Raw genomic sequence first — 20,502 nt, 5'->3', positions numbered from 1 at the left:
GTGGTGGTAGTGTGTGAAGCCTTTACTGTGCAGGGACCTATCTCGTTGACACATGTACCTTTGTTTTCAGTGGCAACATCAGGCTTATATCAGCTGACTTTTTAGATATGTTCGTCCACAGGATGGTGTGGCAAACATCATCTGAGGCAAAACTGGATATTGCTTTTTGGATAATCCTGTGCTTTGAAGTTGGAGTACTCATAATTGGTGGTCAGTGCTGAGGGTGCCTTCGTGAAGAGATGTGGTTTATATACTGTTGACCAAATATTAGGCAGTCTGCAATTTTTTAACCATGTCAAGGTTTGGTAACAGCTGGAAGGCCCTATTTTATGACTCTGCTAGGTGCCTCATTTAAACGTTGTGCAGTAGTCTGCGGGAGCAATGCAATACATAAATGCAGATTTTGCAGCATGACTATTTTCTGAATTCACATGCTGTGCATGATTCAGCCATCTAGTGTTTGGGTCGAGAATGATGTTTTTTTTCCCCTTCATTTCTTTTTTATGTATGTTGCCTGCGTCTGCCATTTGGCTGCATGGCCCACCTTGATGACGTCAGATGTATGCCCCATAAGCCCCTGTGTTTGGTCGCCATCACTAGACTTTTTGTTTCCACTATTGGGTCTGAAAGCATGGTCAAGAGCTCCAAACTGAGAAACAAAAAAAATGTTTTTATCGGGGAAATTGCAGAAAAAGCAAAAAAATAAAGATAAAACCTTAAACAACCAATGGACGTCAAGGGAAAACTCTGAAAAATAAAGGGACTTTTTTTGAGGAACCCATGAGGGCAGCGACCTTGTGGGTCAGAAAATGGAAAGACCTTATGGCGTGCCCCCTGCCCCCTTTTTCGCTTCTGCTGCAGTGAATCACAAATTCTTCCAGAGGGACAGTCAGAGGCTTACAACCTCTATCTGCAGTGACCCCATTGCTTGGAGGACTTCGAAGCCTACTCAGAGTTTCAACCCAAGACTCTGAAATCAAGGGCAAAACAATAGTTCAGTTCCATAGAGATTCTACATAGTGACAAAATCTGCAGGGTCCCGAACTGACGCCACAGAAATGTTCTTATTTTGAGGAGACAATATATGCCAAAAAACCCTTCAGATGAGGGACACAAGCGACAGATAACACTGCTCACTGTGTGGGAGGGAGCAGGAGCTTTGCAAGAGGAATCTTTGGTGCCAAAGAAGAGGCCTTGGATAATATATGTTGACCAGAAGACTCTTGCTATAGGGAGGAAAAAGGCTTGCAGCCACAATAGAGGCACTGTTTCAATGAATGCAAGAGTTTGATAATTTCTTAAAGGATACAGGATACATGAAGTTTAAAACTGCCCACACAGACACTGCAGTGGCAGTTCTGAGACATGTTCTCAGGGCTACTCATGTGGGTGGCACAATCAGTGCTGCAGGCCCACTAGTAGCATTTGATTTACAAGCCCTGGGCACACATGGGCACTATACTAGGCACTTATTAGTCAATCAGATATGGCAATCATGGAAAAAACAATCACCAATATAATTTAGACAGAGAGCACATGTACTTTAGCACTGGTCAGCAGTGGTAAAGTGCCCAGAGTCCTAAAACCAGCAAAAATGAACTTCAGCACAGGATCAAAAACAGGAGGTCAGAAGCAAAATGGACATTGGAAATATGTCGCCAAGAGATGACTGGTCTATCACCTGTTAACTAAATTTATATTTCTCTTAAGAGTATTGTTTTTCCTAGATATTTGTTTTATGTTGATTACTGGTCAGTAGTCTGGGATGTACCTTTGGAACATTTTGCCCACCTTTCCACATAGGGCTTACTTTATTTTGCCAGTGAAAGTTGTTGCATTAAGGAACTTTGGTCTGAGCTTCTGTTTCTGTTGTTGTCCATGTAAAATGCCTTTTACATTATGAGCCATCTTAGAAGAAATTATTTTAAGGTCCGAAGAGAGTTGGAAACCAAACGGCATAAAAAGCTTAAATACCAGTGTTGTGTACCTTATCTACAGTACAGGAAATAAGGGGGAAATCAGCCTGAGACATCTTGATTTCAAATGGAGCACCCCTCCCAAACCTGCTTTTGTCAGGCTCCCTATTTTCTAATAAAAACGTTTATTGCCCATGTTATACTATTCATGTTCACTGTGGCTCATTGCTCGCTCAGCTTTAAACTGGAAGTTTGCTGCACATATTACATACGTTTTGTGACCAAGTATTCCTTTGATATAAGACATCTATGAAGGAGAAAAAGGTGTGCTTTTCCTATAAAGTCAGTTATTGGCACTAGTTTTATAAAGATCCTAATGAACTGCACAAACAATCTCTTATATTTTTATTTTACTAACACTCCTGCACACGTGCTGTCACCCATCATTTTTAAGTCTCACCTACAGCTTCAGCTGTTTTTGAAATAACCTGTTATATACAATTCCAATATAAAAATATTGGTATTGTATTCAACAGGTCTTTCAACAACACCTAAAACGATCTATAAGTGAGGCTTTGGGTTAGCCCATTGCTTAACATCTGCTGGCTTTCTTGTCAGTGGCATATGCCTACATTTTTATTCAGTGATTATCCTTCCGCTTCCTTTGTTTATCCTTACGTAGAGCAAGGGTCTTTATCATCATCATCTTTATTGCGTGATAGCTTAAAAACATTGCAAAATACACATAATATAGCAAGTTAAATAAAAGTGTTGTTGTGGTAACTCATGATATGTTTAGGAAAAGCAACACTCTTTCAATATTAGACATCAGGTAGTAATTCAAGAAGTAAGCCACAGTATTAACAATTCTTAACCGGTAAAACCAGTAAAATTAGAGCCACCTATATAAATATAAAACTTGAGAAATGAGGTGCAAAGAAAGGTGCTAAAACTTGATGAGTTCCTGGCGTTGTAGTTATAAAATATTAATATATGACTATTAAAATAGTTAAAAATTGAATCAGATGGACGTGCAATTTTCGTTTAATTTTGTTTGCAGCTGCAAGATGAAATTCCCAAATTTGGCCAGATCAGCTGGCTCACTTAGAGTGAATACCAAAGTTCTAGCCTCGGAACAAGATCTTATGCCGTGGCAAAGGAAGAGTGGCCTTAGTAAAGTGCGTCGTGAGTTCAGCAGTACCGGGCAGCAGCATAGTGGATGGATAAATGTCTGTTTTATAGCTGCAGAGCCTGCAACAGTTTATGTTGGTGAGAGAGCGCCATTTTAGATTCAGTCCCTTTATTTTTAGGCCGAGCAATCTAGCAAAAGCAATCTGTGTCACGCAGGCCTTCCTAATTGTGCAAGCTAGATAGGGCTGAGGTGCCACGTACTGTGTGTAATTCTTATAGGATGCCACCACCACTCTTTGCACTGGAGTGTTGCTCAATTTTCCCAGGTCACATGCACTGGAAAGTGTTTTTATCTGCCTTTTCAAGACTGCCTTGATGGATATTTGTGACAGTGCCAGTTTTATCAATTATGCTTGATCGATTTGTAGGCTAGTTAGTGCTGTGACTAAATATTGTGACCAGGGATTTGTCTTTATTTAAAAAAATGTGGCGAAGTGCGGATTTCAGAGGATTAGTTGGTGCCATGATTACTTTTGTGGCAGTACTTCAAGAAAGCCCCCATATGTGCCCAATTTTGACCTTCTAGGTCAAATTCTAACCTTATCAGGTTGCTCCTTAAATATTGTGGAAGCTTAAACACTCTTTTTTATAGATTTTCACTTGGAGCTTTTCTGTCAGCGTGGTGAGTTGGCTTCGATAGGCATTGTGCCCGTAATTTAATGCTGGGAGTAAAGAAGCTATAAGAACTTGGAGAATTAGTCTGGCGGTCGGGCTTTCCATGAAGTTGTTTAGCTAGCATATTCTAGTTATTATGACGTCAGCTGTTGCCTTTAGATGTGAAGGTGAACTTTGGGCTTTCATTTTGCCGAAAACCAGATGCCCAGGTAGTTGTAGGTGTCTGTGCTGCTGCTGATGAGTGGCCCCATTTTCCAGTGGGAGTGCCGATGTTTCAGTGACCTGCCAAAAATTACTACTTTAGTTTTTGAGGGATTTGCCGTCATTTTGTTTCCAATGTTATAGCAATGCAAAGCAGTAAGTGCTTTTTGTAGGCCAGTTTTTGAGTGGTCCAACAAGACAATGTCATCTGCATATTGCAGGACGGTAAGTCTGAGGTTCCCAATTTCTGGTGGGATAAGGTTTGCATATTTTAATGCCTGTGACATGTCCGCTGTGTAAAGGTTGAAAAGAAGGGACGCCAGCACACACCCTTGTTTTAACCCGTTGGTGGGGATCTTCTTGCTAATAGCAGAACTCGACCGCTTGACTCTTACCCAGGTTGATGTCTAAAGTAGAATTATTGCCCTTAACTTGCGTGGGACTCCCCAATTATGGATCTTTTTCCATAGCAGGTTCCCATCCACCGCATCAAAGGCTGCTGAATAGTCTACAAAGCAAACAAGTAGTGGAGGGATCGTTTTAGTGGTTGCCTCGTGTGTCAGAAAAGAAAGAGAGAGCCACTGCATTATCTATGGTCACAGATTTTGCCCTGAAGCCAGTTTGGCATAGGGGTACTACCCCAGTGTCCTCTACCCAGTTTTGTAATTCATCCAGGAGGACTGAGGCAAAGCCTCTTGCTTCGATGTCTAATAGGGCAATAAGACTTTAGTTGGCTGGGTTGTGCCTATCCCTCTTTTTATAAATTGGATGCAGTATGGAGCCTCTCCACGCTCGGGGTATTTCCTCTCATTCTAGGCAAGAGCAATAGAGTGTCAAAAGAACTTGGGACCAAAGCTCTTTGTCCTCCTTGAAGATTTGTGCGGGGATGCCATTTGGACCGGGGGCCCCTGATGATCACATGCTTTGCAAGATGATAGAAATTTCCCTTTGAGAAGGTGCAAGCTTGCGAGCCAGAGTGGCATCATATGTACCGGATTTAACCATTTGATGTTCAGAAAAAGGTAGGTTGGCTGTGTACAGTTTCTTGACGTGTTTTATCCATTCTGCTTCGTTTATCGCGTTGATTCGAAGGTCACCCTGTCCAACTTTGATTTTAAGGTACCTCTAAAAATCAGCATGATTGTGTTTTGTTTAATCAAGTAGTAGATATGAGCAGCCTCACTTTCCGCATGTTTGTTTCAACGACCAAATCAGCTGCTTGTGTTGTTTAACGTGTGCCATTTTTGCTGCATCATTCCTGGTTTTATTATGTTGTGTTCTCAGTCTACCAAGTCTCAGTTTGCTTTCCATTAAGGAGTGCTGAGTGAGAGTTTTAATGGTACTCCGTTGTGAGATGTTAAGTGATCCTGCTTGTTGCAAGTGGTTGTTGTTGATGATATCTGACCAGTTAACCCAGAGTGTGTCTCCTGCCTTTGTCAGCATAATGGGGCCATTTAGTTTCATCCATGAGCTGCATAGCCGAGATGCCACTGGTCCCCATTTTATCCGCCTAATTAGTTGTAATTCTTCCTCTCCTTGTGAGGTTCCTATTAGCTTTTGTGTTTTGGTGCGACGTGTATCCATTTTGATATTTTCTATGAGTGAAAAATTATCACTAGCGTTTACTTGTAAGATTTTAAAGGAAACCAGGCGCTTGATGACATCCTCTGAGGCGAAGATTTAGCCCAAAGTACTTTTGCTCTGAAAGGTTTTTGGAAATGACTGTGCATGAAAGCTTGTGTTTTTCGAGTGCTGAAAGGGTTTGGTAAGGAAATTGTGGCAGTGTTGAGTAGCCAGGCATACTGGTTGTTCAAGGATTGACCTTTCTCCCAGGAGCCTATGGTTAAAGTCCCCGCAGATTATAACATTGTAACCAGTGTGGTCACAGAGTACTCCATTCAGAGTGTCTACTAAGTGGGACATATTTTCTACTCTGGCTTGACCGAACGTATTAAAATAAAGATTAACTATTAGGGACCTTAGCTTTTGGTGTTTTGATGTTAAAGTTTACAGCCTAATGACCTGTAGCGTTTCATTTTGTATGGGAACCACATGGACTTTGAAGTCTAGATTGACATTCAGATATATCGAGAGGCCGCCAGAGGGTCTACCGAATATATTTCTTTTTATTCCAACTTTTTGTATTTCTTGGAAGCCTGAGTTTGCCAGATTAGCCATGTTTCTTATAGGCATATTATATCTGCTTTTTTTTTATAGAAGCAGTTGCACTTTATCATGCTTTAGTAGTCTAGTCAGGCCTGCCGCATTCCATGAGACAAGTGTCAGCTGGCACTGCAGCATCCCTGCATTGTTGTTGTTGTTAGGTATATTGCTGGTTGTTACGATGGGAGATCGTGGAGCTCCTGTTGATGCTGGTTTCAGTTCCTCAGGCTAGAAACACTTTTCTAGTGCGGCTCGTTGGAGTCGGATAGGTGCAGAGTATGGAAATGTTGGTATGCTGCCCTGCTGCCTTCGAATAGTCTATCCCTTTTAGAAAACTGTTGCTTCTGTTTTTTTGCTGCTGTAGTCCACTGGATTCTTTTTTAAACAGAGTGGGATATTTGATCTGGCCCCAGTCATCTCTACCTTTATGCCACAATTCTCCAGGACCAGCTTGTTTGCCAATATCCGTTCAACCAGTGTCAGGGGGGCTTAAAGTTATTATAGTTGATTCCCGGTGATTGTTGTATTCAAGTAGCACCTTCAATGCAACCCTTGAAATATAAACAGAGTTGATAGTAATCGCTTCTGGTAATGCCTTGAATAGCCTCAACAGGTTTGAGCGATTCAGGATGTCATGGCTCCCTTCTGAGCAATATTGGGGGTGTAAGAGCTAATTCAGCAGAGAGTGCGCTGTTCCTTGGAGCATTTATTGCTTGGGTCTCACCTTCACTAACTTTTGGTTCTCCTTGTGTGCCTCCTGTTATATCAGATTGTAATGAGTTATTGGAACTTTGCGCTTCGGGTTTATAAAGTGAAATGACAGTATTCGAAGAATCGGAATTACTGTGTTTGGAGTAAAATGTGGATCCGTTCAAGGCTAAATCTTCACCATCCTCAGTTATTGTTGTACTCCTTCTGCCGCTGTTGTGTTTCCAGCTCTGAGTCAGTTACTGTGTTGGGTGGTTATCTGCCGTCCGACGTCGTGATGCTCCTGGTTTTTCTGCTCGATCATCCTGCCCTTGAAAATAGGATATACGCTTGGTTCGTCTGGCAATGCTGTCCTGAATTCTGTGTTTTGCTGTGCCTGTAATGAGGCTTTATTTGTTTTATTCTTTGCCTTTTTTAGTCTCTTTTTGGCTGTCTTTGATAGCACTTTTGTCCAGTGTGGCTGTCTGCTGTTCAGATCATTGGGTGTGTCTGCATTTCTCCATACCTCTGCTTTAGTGCCGCTTTCGGGCAGCGATACATTTTTTTTTTCCAAGGTGTGGGTCTCATCAGTTTGTAAGTTCTCCCTTGCAGTTGGAGGGTTAGGCTGATTAGGATGATTATCCTGCCAGGGCCAGAGATGCAATAGTAGTTGGGGATGTTTGCATCTCTTGAGTTAATGCATCAATTGGTGCTTTCATTGGAACCTGATTTGCTGGTTTAGCTTGTGCTGTGTCTAGCGCTGATGGTCTGGCGATGCCAAAGCTTTGCAGGGCTATATTCCATTCAGTGATCATGGAAGTCAGAACTTCTGGTAGGGATGATAGTTTTTCCACGATCGGCATGCAGGCACATGCACTTATGGATGTAGTATTACTCAGTGCTACGGAGTCAATGCTTAACCCTCTTTGTTCCAAGGCTGTAAATTTTGATTCAAGTTTATTAGTAGATTTGGCTAATGTGTATAAGAGATCTAATTGCATTTCAAGCTTATCCGATTGCCAGGTGAGTGCATTTATTGCGTCTGTCAAAGTGGTATTGATCGATGCTAACAGGTCAGTCTGGTCTGTATCCATTTGAAATTCCTAGATGTATGCACTTTTCTGGGCACTTGGTAAATCCATCTGGCTCGAGGTGTAATGCGTGTAGTGCTAATTGTCAAAAGAATCGCTGTGCTTCTTTTCATTGCTGGGCCTCTGCCTGCCTTCTAGCACAAAAGGGGATTTGTACTTGGAGACACAGGTATTTCCCTGTGGGGTTTGCGAGGATTGTGCAGTGCAAGGTGCAGTGGTACAAGTGTTATGTTCATGTATTTTATGGACTGGCTGGGGTACCGGATCATTTGAAATGATGAGCAAGGTGTCAGTACTGCAGCCATGTTCGATTTGATTCTCATAACGTGTGTAGTCTGCAATTGCCGTTGGTATGTTATCTGTAGTACTTTTGGACGATATTTCAATGATTGTATCGTCCTTCAGCTGGACCGACCCATTGCATGACGGAACTTGAGGTTCTTTTATGCACTGTTCGGCCACTATCTTGGCACAAAGATTACTCCTGAGGAAGGCTGGCCTTCAGCTGAAACGAAGCAGTTCAGTGCCCTGTTAAAAAAAAATCTAGGAGTGATCTTTGAGCTGTTCTTTTAACTGACCTGTCCTGTTTTTTTGTTATTGCCTTGATGCTGTTCCTGTTTGGGTGGCTTTCTTTTGGTGAAGGATGATTGTGTGCCCGGCTGGAGGATATCTTTATAGTGAGGTGATTAGGCAGTGCTATTTGTGTAGTTTCTGGTCTGTGGGTAGCTGCAGCAGCCAGGATGCCCGGGTCCTCCGTACCTGTGAACTAATTGGGTGTAGGACCCCTGGGGTCGCTTCCTGGGTCTTCCCTCCATTAGAAATCTCTTAAGCGGCCCCGGGTTGAGGGTCTGATTTGCCATGAAGTACCTTGCCTTTAGTTCAGTTTCGTTGGCGGAAGGATGGCAGGTTCTATATTTTCCAGGTGTGTAGTAGCGGATGTGGGTCTTTTAGCTGGTGTGAGCACCTTCTTGAGCTCAGCCTAGTACCCCTATCTTTGTGCAAGATAGGCATTACTCAGTTGTTATATTGAGTTGGAGCTGAGGCTGAGATTGTAAGAATAAATAATGGTGGCAGTGTATTCCGTGATATGCTGTGTTGTTTGTTGTTTAGGTGGCGTATCGACAGCCTGCCGCCAGATCTCTCTCTGAGAGAGGTCTTAAATGGAGTCTGGCTGGCTGGGAGAAGGTAGAGAGGGATGCAAGCTCAGCTGGGGTTGGGGTATGGAATGAGGCTCTCCAGCCCCCTACAAGCCGCACCCAGCACTAGCCCAGCCACCTCCGCAGGGTTCTGGGGGCATACACTTGGCCAAGGCTGACTACAGCATCAGTGCCCCGTGCCCTGCTCTTCCTGGACTGCCTTTGGCACCCCCAAACCCTCGTGCTCACCTCCACTCCGTTCTTCTCTGTTCGACCCGCTCAGCCCTGCTCCTTTGGGTCTTCATTGTCTCCTCTTAATCACTGCTTGATCTCTCCTGGATCTGGGGCAGGCGGCGGTCGACGGTAGGGTGGTGGGTGGTAGAGTGCTGGGCAGGCCTGGTGCCTGAGTGCCGTTTTGCTGTTCCTGTTCCTCGGGTTACGTTGCTGCCACCACAACGCCTCACCAACTGCCAGCCTCTCTGCCTCTGTTCCGTTCCATTCTGGGTGCACCACTATGCATTCAGCCTTCTGCCTGCCCTCTGGCAGGTTCATGCGTATGGACCGCAGCAGCTGGAGACCTCTGCGGAGCAAGCTGGATCATAGCAAGACTTCCGCGAGGAGCGCCACACGAGCTGTACACTGCATCTACGTCTGCGTCTCCACAAACAGGATTATTAAAGCGTTAACTTGAAGACGCATTCCACGTTGCTCCAGCTCCACTCAATTCACTTCTCCTTCTCTGTCCTCTTCCACTCTGAGTTCTACATAGGTTCTTTACCGTCCATTTGATTGTGTAACTTGTCTCCTTCCACTGCTTACATTAAGAGAGCTTTTGTTTCTTTTACTTTTAACACTCTGTAGAAGTGTGTGTTTTCTTACTCTCTTCACTTCTCCGATGTGTGTTGCTTTCCATCTGATATCCCCACAGCCCCAGCTCAAGAGATAATTCCCCCACATCCTCACCATCTGGCTTTATCCAATAGAGACAACTAGCCACAGATTCCTTATCTTAGAATTCTCCCTAGGTGTCAGACTGGATCCGGAAACTTTTCTTTAGCAGCACCTCTGCTCATCGGTAGCGGGCATTGTGCCACTCAGTAACGACGTCATCCCTGGAAATTACGTCGATGGAGTCCATACAGTCCTTCCCTTGGCGTGCTGACGCCAGTTTCTTCTTTTCCATGCAGCAACACGGATCCGGAGAACCAGTTCCTCTGGATATTTTTGGCCTCACCTTTTTCTTGGTACTTTTACTTGGAACAGTGTTTATGCCAACTGACTTTCAGCCCTGTGGGTCACGTGCTTGACAGATGTTGGTCACAGACCACTACTCCTACTGCATGTGGTGTCTTGGCACCCACTACAACACCGACGACTGCAACGCCTATCAACAACTAAGGCCTAAGATGTTGCGTGAGCATCCCTGGTGTCTTCCCAAGACTCTCGAAGGCGTCGTCGTCCGCCATCTTCTACTTCACATCCCAAAGACCGTTCTAGGAGTTGATCGCATGTGACTCTCTCAACATCTCCTGTTCTGACAATACCTCCTGGTAAGTGTTGTCCTCGGGCAAAGTCGAGTCCCCCACTGGCTTCACCGCCCCCGCAAGACTCTTCGGGTTCTTCGGAGGACAACCCCGCACAAGAGTCGACCCTGTCCCTTCTGCCTTATCCTGGTGCGACTCTGGCCCAAATGCGGGACTATTATTTGTCCTCGCATGCTGTTTATGGGTCTCCTCTTCCCCCCTCTGTAGCGCCTTCAAGCCCTAAGGAGGTGGCGGGTGCTCCAACAGGGTCCTCACTGGTGGCTTTGTCCTCAGTGCCTGTTGAGCCCTTGACTTCGACTCTGGAGTCGGATCGGCACCAATGGACAGCCTCTAGCGGCTCCCATCAACTGCGCTGGATTCCACCATTTTGACACTGTCTTTGGCAGTGGTGACGCATACAGCTGCGTTCAACACCCCTATTGTTGTTTCTCCAGAGTATACCAACGTGTTTAGGAGTTGTTGCACTTACAGCGTCCAATGGTGCAATTGTCCATGGATCCGTTACTTGACATATTACTTCCTGACCAGTCTTCTGTAGAGCCGGTCCTTCCTTACTGTGAGGCTCTTCGTGATTTTCTCTTGGGAGTTTGGTCCCAGACAGTTTCTGGTCCCCCTGTGGAGCGTTTTGTCTCTCACAGACCAACCCCGGAGGATCTGTCATGCCTTCACAGGCACTCGCCGACTCAGTTTTGTGGTGCAAACTGCTTTGGCTGCACACAATCTTATGCAGATTCCTCTGGTTCCACCAGAGCGAGAAGCCAGGCAGCTGGAAGCTTTTGGGAGGAGGATGTTCGCCTTATCTAGTTCGGTCTTGCGTTCCACTAACACCTCTTGTGTACTTGCATTCTTCTCCCATGTTCTATGGGACTTAGTGAAGCGTATTTTGCCTTCTGTGCCTGACGAGGCTAGAACTGCTCTTATGCCCTTGAAATGGGTTGGTCAGCAGGCTGCCTAACTTGTTGTTCACTGTGGTATGGATACCACTGATTCCTTTGTGCGGATTATGGCCTCCTCGGTAGGGCTCCGGCAAAGGGCTTGGCTAGGTTCTTCTAATTTCTCAGCACCCGTACGTGATTCGTCGCTTGATACGCCCTTTGATGGCAAGTCCCTTTTTAGCGTGCATGCTGATTCGACTTTGCACCGTTTCAGAGATGCTCATGGTAGAACTTTGTCAGGTCCTCTTCTTCCTCTTCTAGTGCTCCTTTAAGGAGCATTTACCGTGGAATTCTGCTCATGGTCTCACATCCTCCCACTGAGTTATGAGGGTCATCTTGCTGGTGTGTCTGTACACGTGCATCGCCATTAGCTGTTGTATTGTCATTCTGGAGTGTGTTTTTTGTTGTCAGTTCACATCCAGTGTGTACTTCCTACTCCTTGCAGGTTCTTTTGTTAATTTCATGTTCTTCTCCATCATGGAGATTTTGGTTAGTGGCCCGATTACGTGCATCTGGTGGTGCAGAACACTCCTGTTCAGTGGTTGTTATACCTCTAATGACATTTCTAATCATTTTTTCTCATCCGTTCAACACATGGTGGTTCTTTTTGTTGTTATTTCAGACGAGGTCTGTCTCTCATTCCTCCTATGGCTTGATTTCTGTTGTGGTCTACTTTTAGGCGGGTCGCCTACAATCTCTGACTTCTATGGAGATTTGTGTTCAGCTACTGCTCTTCGGAGCCATTGGGAAAGCTTTTCAAAACTCTTTAGCTGCTTCTTGTTCCCTATGGGGAACTTCCTTGGTACTCCTATTGGAGCAGTTTGTTTCCTATTCTCCTTTGGATTTCTATGACTGCTTTTGCATGTGTCTTTTTTCCATTCTTATTATGGACGACAGGGCTAGAAAAATCATAAAAATGTTACTAGACTTGCAGGTCGAGTAACTTAATCTACTCGACCTAACTGTAATGTACTTGACCCGTAAACGGTATCAAATTGTGTGATCCTAGGCAAATAGTTTACTGAGTCGCCTTTTTATTAATCTTCACATATGATTGCACCTTCAGCATTTCTGCCGTACAAGAGACCTCTTTTGTTTGATTAAGTAGACTAAAGTTTGCTGCATGCATCGCAAAAATCTAGCCCACATATCCATGAGGTCTAGCCCACATATCCTAGGACTTCGTTTAGTTTACTAACAACACTGACATCAGGGCAGGAGTGTTTCTCAGTGTGTTTAAACCATGATGTGGAAAGAGATTGACATCTACACACAGTAACTTTCCAAAAAATGTCCAAAACCCTCGCCACTAACTTGCAACTTTACTGATAAAACTATATAGTGTATTAACAATCTCTGAAAACTGGGTTTCAGAAAACAGATCCTTTGCATATCAAATTGTAAAGTATTCTAATTTGTTTTCATCCTAATAAAATATTTTTTTATCACACAGAAATATAAAAAAATGGGTTACACAACTACTGAAATATATTTTGAACAGTTTTGCACAGTTGATTTACTCATTTAAATGTTGTGTGTTAGGAAAAACCTGACACCCTATATCCTTTTATTTTACTTTCTAAGCAGCAGGTCACACAGTTCACCTTACAAAGTCCTGGAACTCTACAGTCAGAAGTAAAATTAATTGTTAGAAAAACTGACTTTTGACCTCTGTGTGTGAACATAGAGCAAATGTGACATAAAAACAAGATTTAAAGGCATCTTTTATTGCCCCTCCACTTTTCCACTGAGCAGAACACCTGTTCAATGTCAACTCGCCAGAAGGGAAGAGTAAGTATTAAAAATAGCTCGACCTGATCAAATAAGACTCGCCAATGTGAGTGGTCCAGTGGATTTTTCGAGCCCTGGAAGAGACTTTTCCTGTCCATTTTCAATGGCATTTCCATTGGTCAATTAAGTTAATACTTTTATTCCACTTCTTCTTTCTGTTTCTCTTTTTTCCATACTCAGAGCCACCGGCTGTTGCCCTTTGAGGTTCCTATTTTCACCTTACTTCTACCCTTTTCAGGGTGGTCATCCCTTATTCTGTTTTTCTGCACAACAATATCTTTATTGTCATATTTTACTTTAGTGTATGGAAATTTTCGATGTAGTTGTGGTCATGGTTGCAGTCCCTCACAGGAAATATGTAGGGCGCTTCCCTGTGACTTTGTTGCTAGGCTCATGCATGCTCCCACTGAGTAGTGAGGGTTCTCTTCCACATATGTTTCAGTCATTTCCCTCCTTCACCTTTGATTTCAAAACTCTTTTTCCCTTTCAGGCATACCCCACCTATTCCATGGACATGATTTCCAATCATTTTCCACTGTGTCAGGGTTATCCCTGTATACCACCATTGGTTTATAAGATGGATCTTGCTGTTTGTTCCCTTCCTTCCATAAGGGAGGGATATAGTGCGCCTGTGGGATGTTGTTGACCCCTGTTATTTTGAAAATGTCTGTCTTGGAGGGTTGCTTCCTCTTCTTTATGTATCTTCTTCGTTACCTGTTGTCACTGTGGTAGGCTGGCCCTCTATGTAGTGTACAAAATCGAGTACACTGTGCAGAGGGTCCGGGCAAACACACGTTGGTTTCCAGGGGTAAAAATTAGACCACCTAATGCTCCAATTTTTAAGGTAGCTGGTCGAGCGGTTAGGCTAAACCAGGAGATGTGCCAAGTATTTGCTGTACACACAAATCCAATCATGCACCACACGCACTCATTGAAATGGGACCAGAATTTATAAAAAATACTTCAAACTTTTATATAAATTTTAAGACCAAGATCTCTAGAATAAGTTAAGTACTTTTCATGTTATGACTTTTTGAAGTTTTAGCAAAGTTAGTCTTTCTGTGCGTAATTACGCACCATTGGAATCAATGCACAGTCACCTTTAAAAATGCCGTAAAAATCACACAGTTCAGTTACCAGTCTCTTCTCTTGCAGGGTGGCCAGAGTAGTCAGTGGGCACACTGTGCCAGCTGAAGAGTTTCGGGCGGCTCCCGTTTTCGGCGGGAGCAGCGTTGGAGAGTTTCTTGGCACAGGGCCACATGGGGGGTTGGGGGGGGGGGTTATTTGGAAAAGGAGCTGGTTTGCAGATTTAAAGATGGTGCCTTGGGGTCCCCTTGGGCTGTCGAAGTCACAAGGGGTAGGGGGCCCGGAGCACACAGCAGATCCTGCGATGCATGACACAGGGCATTCTGGTGGTCTTGGATGCTGTGCGCAGCGGAGTCCACTGGAGGTGAATCTCTGAGGGCGGCTTACAGGACAACAGGGGCACTCTGGTCAGAGGCCCGGGGTGTTCCTGAAGTCCCTTGACTGGAGCTTCCTTCTGATCCTTTTTCAGCTCTGCAGGAGCTGGTGTTCTGCTTGTCCAACGTCAGTTGACCAGTACCCAGGGTATTAGCGTAACTCAGCCACTAGAGGGTGCAGTGCCACTAAACTTGGCACAGTAGTGGGTCACGTCCGGAAAGTCGTCAGTGTGTCGTTGGGTCCGGCTGAAATCTCCGGTTGTGGAGATATCAGCCAGTCAGTGAAGTGGCCCTCTCTGGTTTGCTGGTCCTTTGCAGGTTTCTTGAGTGGTGCCTCCACTCAGGAGGGAGATTTAGGCTGTTTGCGAAGCCTTGAGGTCCTCTGGGGCTTTTGAGGTCGGCCCAGTGGTCAGCTCCTCCGCAGTGGCGATGGTGGGGACTCTGGTGCAACAAGCAGGGGTCTTGGACCCTCTTCTGGTGCAGCAGGTTCTCTATTCTTGTCCTGTCGGGTTCTTTGGTGCTGTCTTCTTTTCTCCCTGTTCAATCTAAATTCTTGGTCTAGGGAGCCCACTAAATACTGAATTTAGTGGGCATTTTAGGGGGAACCTGGTAGGGTCCAATGGGACACTTACCCTTGGGTGGCTACACCCACTACAGTGACCACTTCCTGTGGGAAGGGTCACTTCCCTAAACCTAATTGGCTATTTCCCTACCATCCAATATGGAGGAAAATGAAATGAAGGGTCCACTTCGCCTGCAAGCCCCTAGGGGAGTTGCATGCTCATTGAGACCCCTCCTCCTACCCTTTGTGTGGTCTCCCGCCTTTGCTTGCTCCAAAAGTGGGGGTTTGCAAAGGGGGAAGCCCTCTGCGGCTAGCAGCAGGCCTGGGGGCTCGAGTTTCATGGGCGGTAGCCCTTTGAAGCTCACAACCAGGGCATTGCACATTCCTGAGGGGAGGGGGTGTTAACTCCTCCACCCAGTAAGGCCATTGTCTTACAAACCAGAGAGCCGTTGCTCTCCCCCAGGTTTGTATATTGGCAGTCAGGAGTGGCAGGCTGGATGCAACCAGTCAGCAACTATGCCAGTTAAGGTAAGCTTTAGCAGGGGGCACCTCTAAGGTGACCCCTGGGTACATTTAGGGTTAAATCCAACACTGGCACCAGTTTGGATTTAATATTCTGAGTTGTTTGATACCAAACAACTCAGGGTACCGAGTGGCCATCATGTAGCTGGGGAACCCCTGTTTGACCAGTGTCCTGTAAATGTACTAAAAATGGCTGCTCTGTTCACTTACTGTGTCCCGGGTTTAGCAAGGACTCAGTGGGGGCATACTGCTCATGCAGTTAAACCCTCATATATAGTATGGCGCACCCTGCCTTAGGGCTGTAAGGCCTGCTAGAGGGATGAGTTTGTATTTTAGGGTTGCACCAGGGCACTGTCTGCTATGGCAGTGCTGCTTGCATCTGGGTGCAGGGCCCTTGAGGGTGGCACAATCAGTGCTGCTATCCCCTATGCCATGCCCTGGGTACTAAGGTACCCATTTACTAGGGATTGATAGTGATATTTAAGAGTGAATCCAATTGTTCCAAGCATCACAACACAGGGTCCCTGGGCACTCCCAGCTTCTAAAACACATCAACATCAGACAAAAAGTGGGGGCTCACCATGCAAAAAGAGGCGTCCTCTCAGTCACCTACTGCAGGTATCTCACTAACGGCTTTTTCCCCTAGTATTGCTTTTTTTATTGTTGGCTCAGAGGTGTGAAGGTTTTTTGTCTTTTTCTATCACATATTCCTTTCTGACCTTACATGTTTCTAAGGTCTGTTATCTAGATTCTGTTTCAGGAATCGTTCTTTCTATACTCATTTTAACAGTATTCTCAGTGGTCTACACTTTGTTCGCTATTCTCTGCGCTGCTTCTTCCTTGGGAGTTACCGCTCATGCTTCCGTTCTTCTTTGAGGGATTTCTTCCATTTGTTGCTTCCACCCTTTTTGTGCTTAGACTCTCCTCATGGGTGTTTCTCTGCATTGTTTTTATGTCCCTACAGTATCTGTCGTTTTATCAGAGCAGGTGGTTCTCCACTTCTATTTCCTTTGAGGTACTGACCTTGTTTTCAGTCTTGGTTACTTTTGCTGTTTTGAGAGGTGTTTTATGTTTTCCCCTCTTAATTCTCCTCCTGTCTTGTCACTCCTCCCCAACCTTCCCCAACCTTCTATTGAGGTTTTGTGCCTTTGATGTCATGAATCTACATTCAAGGGTCCAGATGAATCCCTCCTATGGTGTTCATTTTTTGTTTGACATCATTGTTGTCCGGAGTCTGTGTATGTCTCTGGACACTTTCTGCTTCGTTAGATCTCTGTTCTTACAAGTCTACCCCTCTGTATAGGTTCCATGGCTGGTCGAAGATTTTGGTACACCTTTAGGGTGTTCTGTCTAAATGTCTCCCATTTTTGCTTTCTGTCTAATCCTTCTCTTTGTCTGTTCCTTCACACGTTCATTCCGCTGTCAGGTTCATCCCTTTCAGTGTGATGCTTCTGCTTCTTGAAGATTTTCAATAACTGTTTTGGTACAAGGAGGATTCTGTATCGGATGATTTTGCTCCTCATTCATCCGGCTAACTCTTGGGAGCACTTCATGTCCTTACTTGTTGTGGCTCCACCTCCATTTCATATTCATGACCATTTCTTAAACTGACATAACTTTTCATATCTGCTTGTGATATGTGGGTCTCCTACGTTTTGTGGGTGCGCTACATACTTCATCTCACTTTTGTCTTTGTCATTGCTGGTCTGCTACTCTTTAGTTCACTGGTTGTTTCTTGCAATACTGGGTGAGATGTTTTGCAGCCCTCCTCCTGGGTTCCTATTGCTTTGGTATCTAATTCTTAGATAAAGAATCTGCGGCTGGTTGTGTCTGTCAGATGAACAAGTCATATCCGGGGGTGACGTCGTTATGGAGTCACACAACGCCCTCTACCGACATGCAGAGGTGCTGCTGAAGAAAAGTTTCCAGATCCTGACACCTGGGGGAGAATTCTAAGATAAGGAATCTGCGGCTAATCTGCGTCTCTACCAGATAAGGTGTTAACGAAGTTAAGTAACTTGCTCTTCATTAACAAACCCCCATTTGTTATTCAACCCGGCCAACCCTGCTCTCTGCTACTGCTCATCGGTGTTAACTTCATCCCCCCAGCCTCCTGGCCCATTTTATGCTCCCGCCCCACCGCTCAACGTCTCGTTTTTAGGTCTCGTTTGGCAGCGCACAGCACTGTCTGGTCTGCTAGATGTGTTGTATTCAATATGGGCTTTTAACCACGCCCACTCTTGCCATGTGTTCTTTGTGGTGCTTGTCTTAAATGCTTCCTTTTCATTGGTGCATTTTGCTAAATGTCCCTGCTTTTATGTGCTCAGTTTCTTCCCAGGGGATTTCACTAAGAGAAGATCTCGGTTTTATCCTCTCCTTATGGCTTTGATTCGCTTCCCTTTTATACTTATGATTCTTCTTCCAGGGAGGCTTCTCACGAGATTTTTTACATATTTGATTATTCCTCCACTATAATTCACTTTCTACCTGAAACTCAGATTATTTCTCCACAAATACACCTTAGGGTGGTCCAAGCAGTGATGGGTCTACTGATAGATCAGGGAGCTAATATGCAGCCTATGATGCGCACCTTTTCCAGGACGCTTATGGTCCCCAGGTTGTCTTCATGAGGTACTGGGGTGCAGATGACAAAGAGGGGATGGAGGCAAGCCTAGACAAAACAACTTATTGAAGAAGTATTTGGAACAGCACACCAACTCACCACTCATTAATACAACCAGCCCAGGTTGCTGAGATGGTTAATACTGGAAGGGCACAAGTCGAGGATACACCCAGATAGATGGTGTCCTCCCACTATTTTCAAGCGTTGGATGTGGCCCACCCTAGTAAGAAGTTGAATCCCATGCACATATGTTGAACTTCTCCCAGTGTCATTTTCAGACACTGGAACGCTTTCAGCACTACCTGCATGTTGCCTGTTTTTGTTCTGCACCAGCATGCAGGCGGCAAGGGGGCTTTGTTATTTGAAATTCCAGCTAGTCGGTAAACAAAGGGCAAAATTAATGGGCCGTCATGGCCTCCTTTTATTTGAGTATCCAGGCTGGAAGCTATCTATAGCCTCACACTTGGATGCACCGGCATGTTATCACTTCACAAGTTTTTAAAAGCGGCATGGTTTTGACTTTGTTCAACCCCTGTATGTAAGAGAGATGCATGCACTGTAAAAATCAAAAACAGCTTCTCCCAAATCTAGTATAAATAATGGTATAACTGCTATTAACTACACCTTCAAAGTAGGAGAGGAGCAATATATATACTCAGTATAGTTTGTCAACAAGCACGTGTTGAATCACATAGAAAGCTTCATAAATCCGAACAATATTTATGCATTATACAAAAAAAAAAAAAAACACTAAATGATTATATAACATTACAAATATGAATACTTTCAAACTTGACTCACTGGGTATCTTTCGACTTACCAAATGAGCTTTTCATTCACTACACACCTCTCCATCATTTCAGATACCCTCATGCATCCAAAAGAAAAGCAATTCTATTGTATAAGACATTCACATCTAGTGAAATTAGAACATTGGACTAGTGTTCTTAACATCGATTAACATATCTATCAGTGCACACTACAGGGGCTTATATATTGTCCAACTCATTTGTTGGTCTAATTATCTCACTTATCTTCCTCTACTGTTGTTTCCCAATGGGTAATCATACATCACGGGTATATTATACAACTGTATATTTGTCCATTGAACTGGTCCAGTCAGGTGCTGTATTTCTTGGAGTCCAATGTTTTGCGCCACCACCGCACGTTTTCAGTGGGAGCCACACACCTGCGGGAGCCACCTTCTTCAGGGCGAAAGCATTAAAAGGACTATATTGAGTCTACACGTTGCTCCACTCTTACTTTGAGGGTGTGGTTATTAAGTTATAACCTTATTTATACCAGATTTGGGTGCAGCTGTTGTTTTTGGTTTTGTTGCTGCTCCCTAAATTGTAGCAGGGGCCCCACTGTGAGTTATATGGTGCACTGTAAAAATGTCAGTGTGCTGGTCTGTGCTAGTACTTACACAAATAAGTTAAATACCACTATTTTCTTTGACTTCTCTTATAGCGCTACTCATCGCATTTCAGGCTGTCAGAGTGCTTTACATTACACATACAGTTTATAAATTGACAATAAATCATGTGTGTAAATCAATGCATACGATGTGTTACATAAGTCAGTGAGGATTACAAGGTGTAGGAGTCACGTGTCCATAGCTCACTGATATATTGCAAGGATTACAATTTATGAACTGCAAGTAACAAAAGGATCTCTGGGTTAAAAACAGTATCCCACTTAACTAGCAATATAAAATAATAAAAATCTGTCATCTGCTTGTTACGTGTTGTGCTTTGCAGGAGACATATTAACCCTTTAAGCTGCTTTGATTCAGAACGGGGACTAAACAAAATACAGATCTTTCCAGCAAACGTGTTAACCTCAGTGTTATCTTATCATTATTATTAATCCCTGAGGTTTATGGGGCACACAAAGATCTCGGCAGCAGGTGCCTTAACCCCAAAAGATATTTTAAAACACAGACTTCGCAACAAATGAAGCTGGACAGATTTACTGGCAAGTGTCTTCTTCCCAATTTCTTTGTGGCAGAGTTCTTCTAAAATAAATGTATAAATTGAGACCCAGATTTTGCGTTGAGACAAAT

The 20,502-nt window shown here is 44.2% G+C and overlaps 1 protein-coding gene across 2 annotated transcripts in view; it reads left to right on the top strand.

The window, feature by feature from the left end:
• The window catches only part of RIC1 (RIC1 homolog, RAB6A GEF complex partner 1), a 673,031-nt gene that overhangs the window by 320,656 nt on the left and 331,873 nt on the right, over nucleotides 1-20,502 (top strand). The gene's annotated exons all lie outside the window — the stretch shown is intronic.

The sequence above is a fragment of the Pleurodeles waltl genome, chromosome 1_2 (genome assembly GCF_031143425.1).
Source record: "Pleurodeles waltl isolate 20211129_DDA chromosome 1_2, aPleWal1.hap1.20221129, whole genome shotgun sequence".
Taxonomy (NCBI): Eukaryota; Metazoa; Chordata; class Amphibia; order Caudata; family Salamandridae; genus Pleurodeles; species Pleurodeles waltl.
Note: the sequence above shows the minus strand (reverse complement) of the source record. Positions and strands in the feature narration are given on the sequence as shown.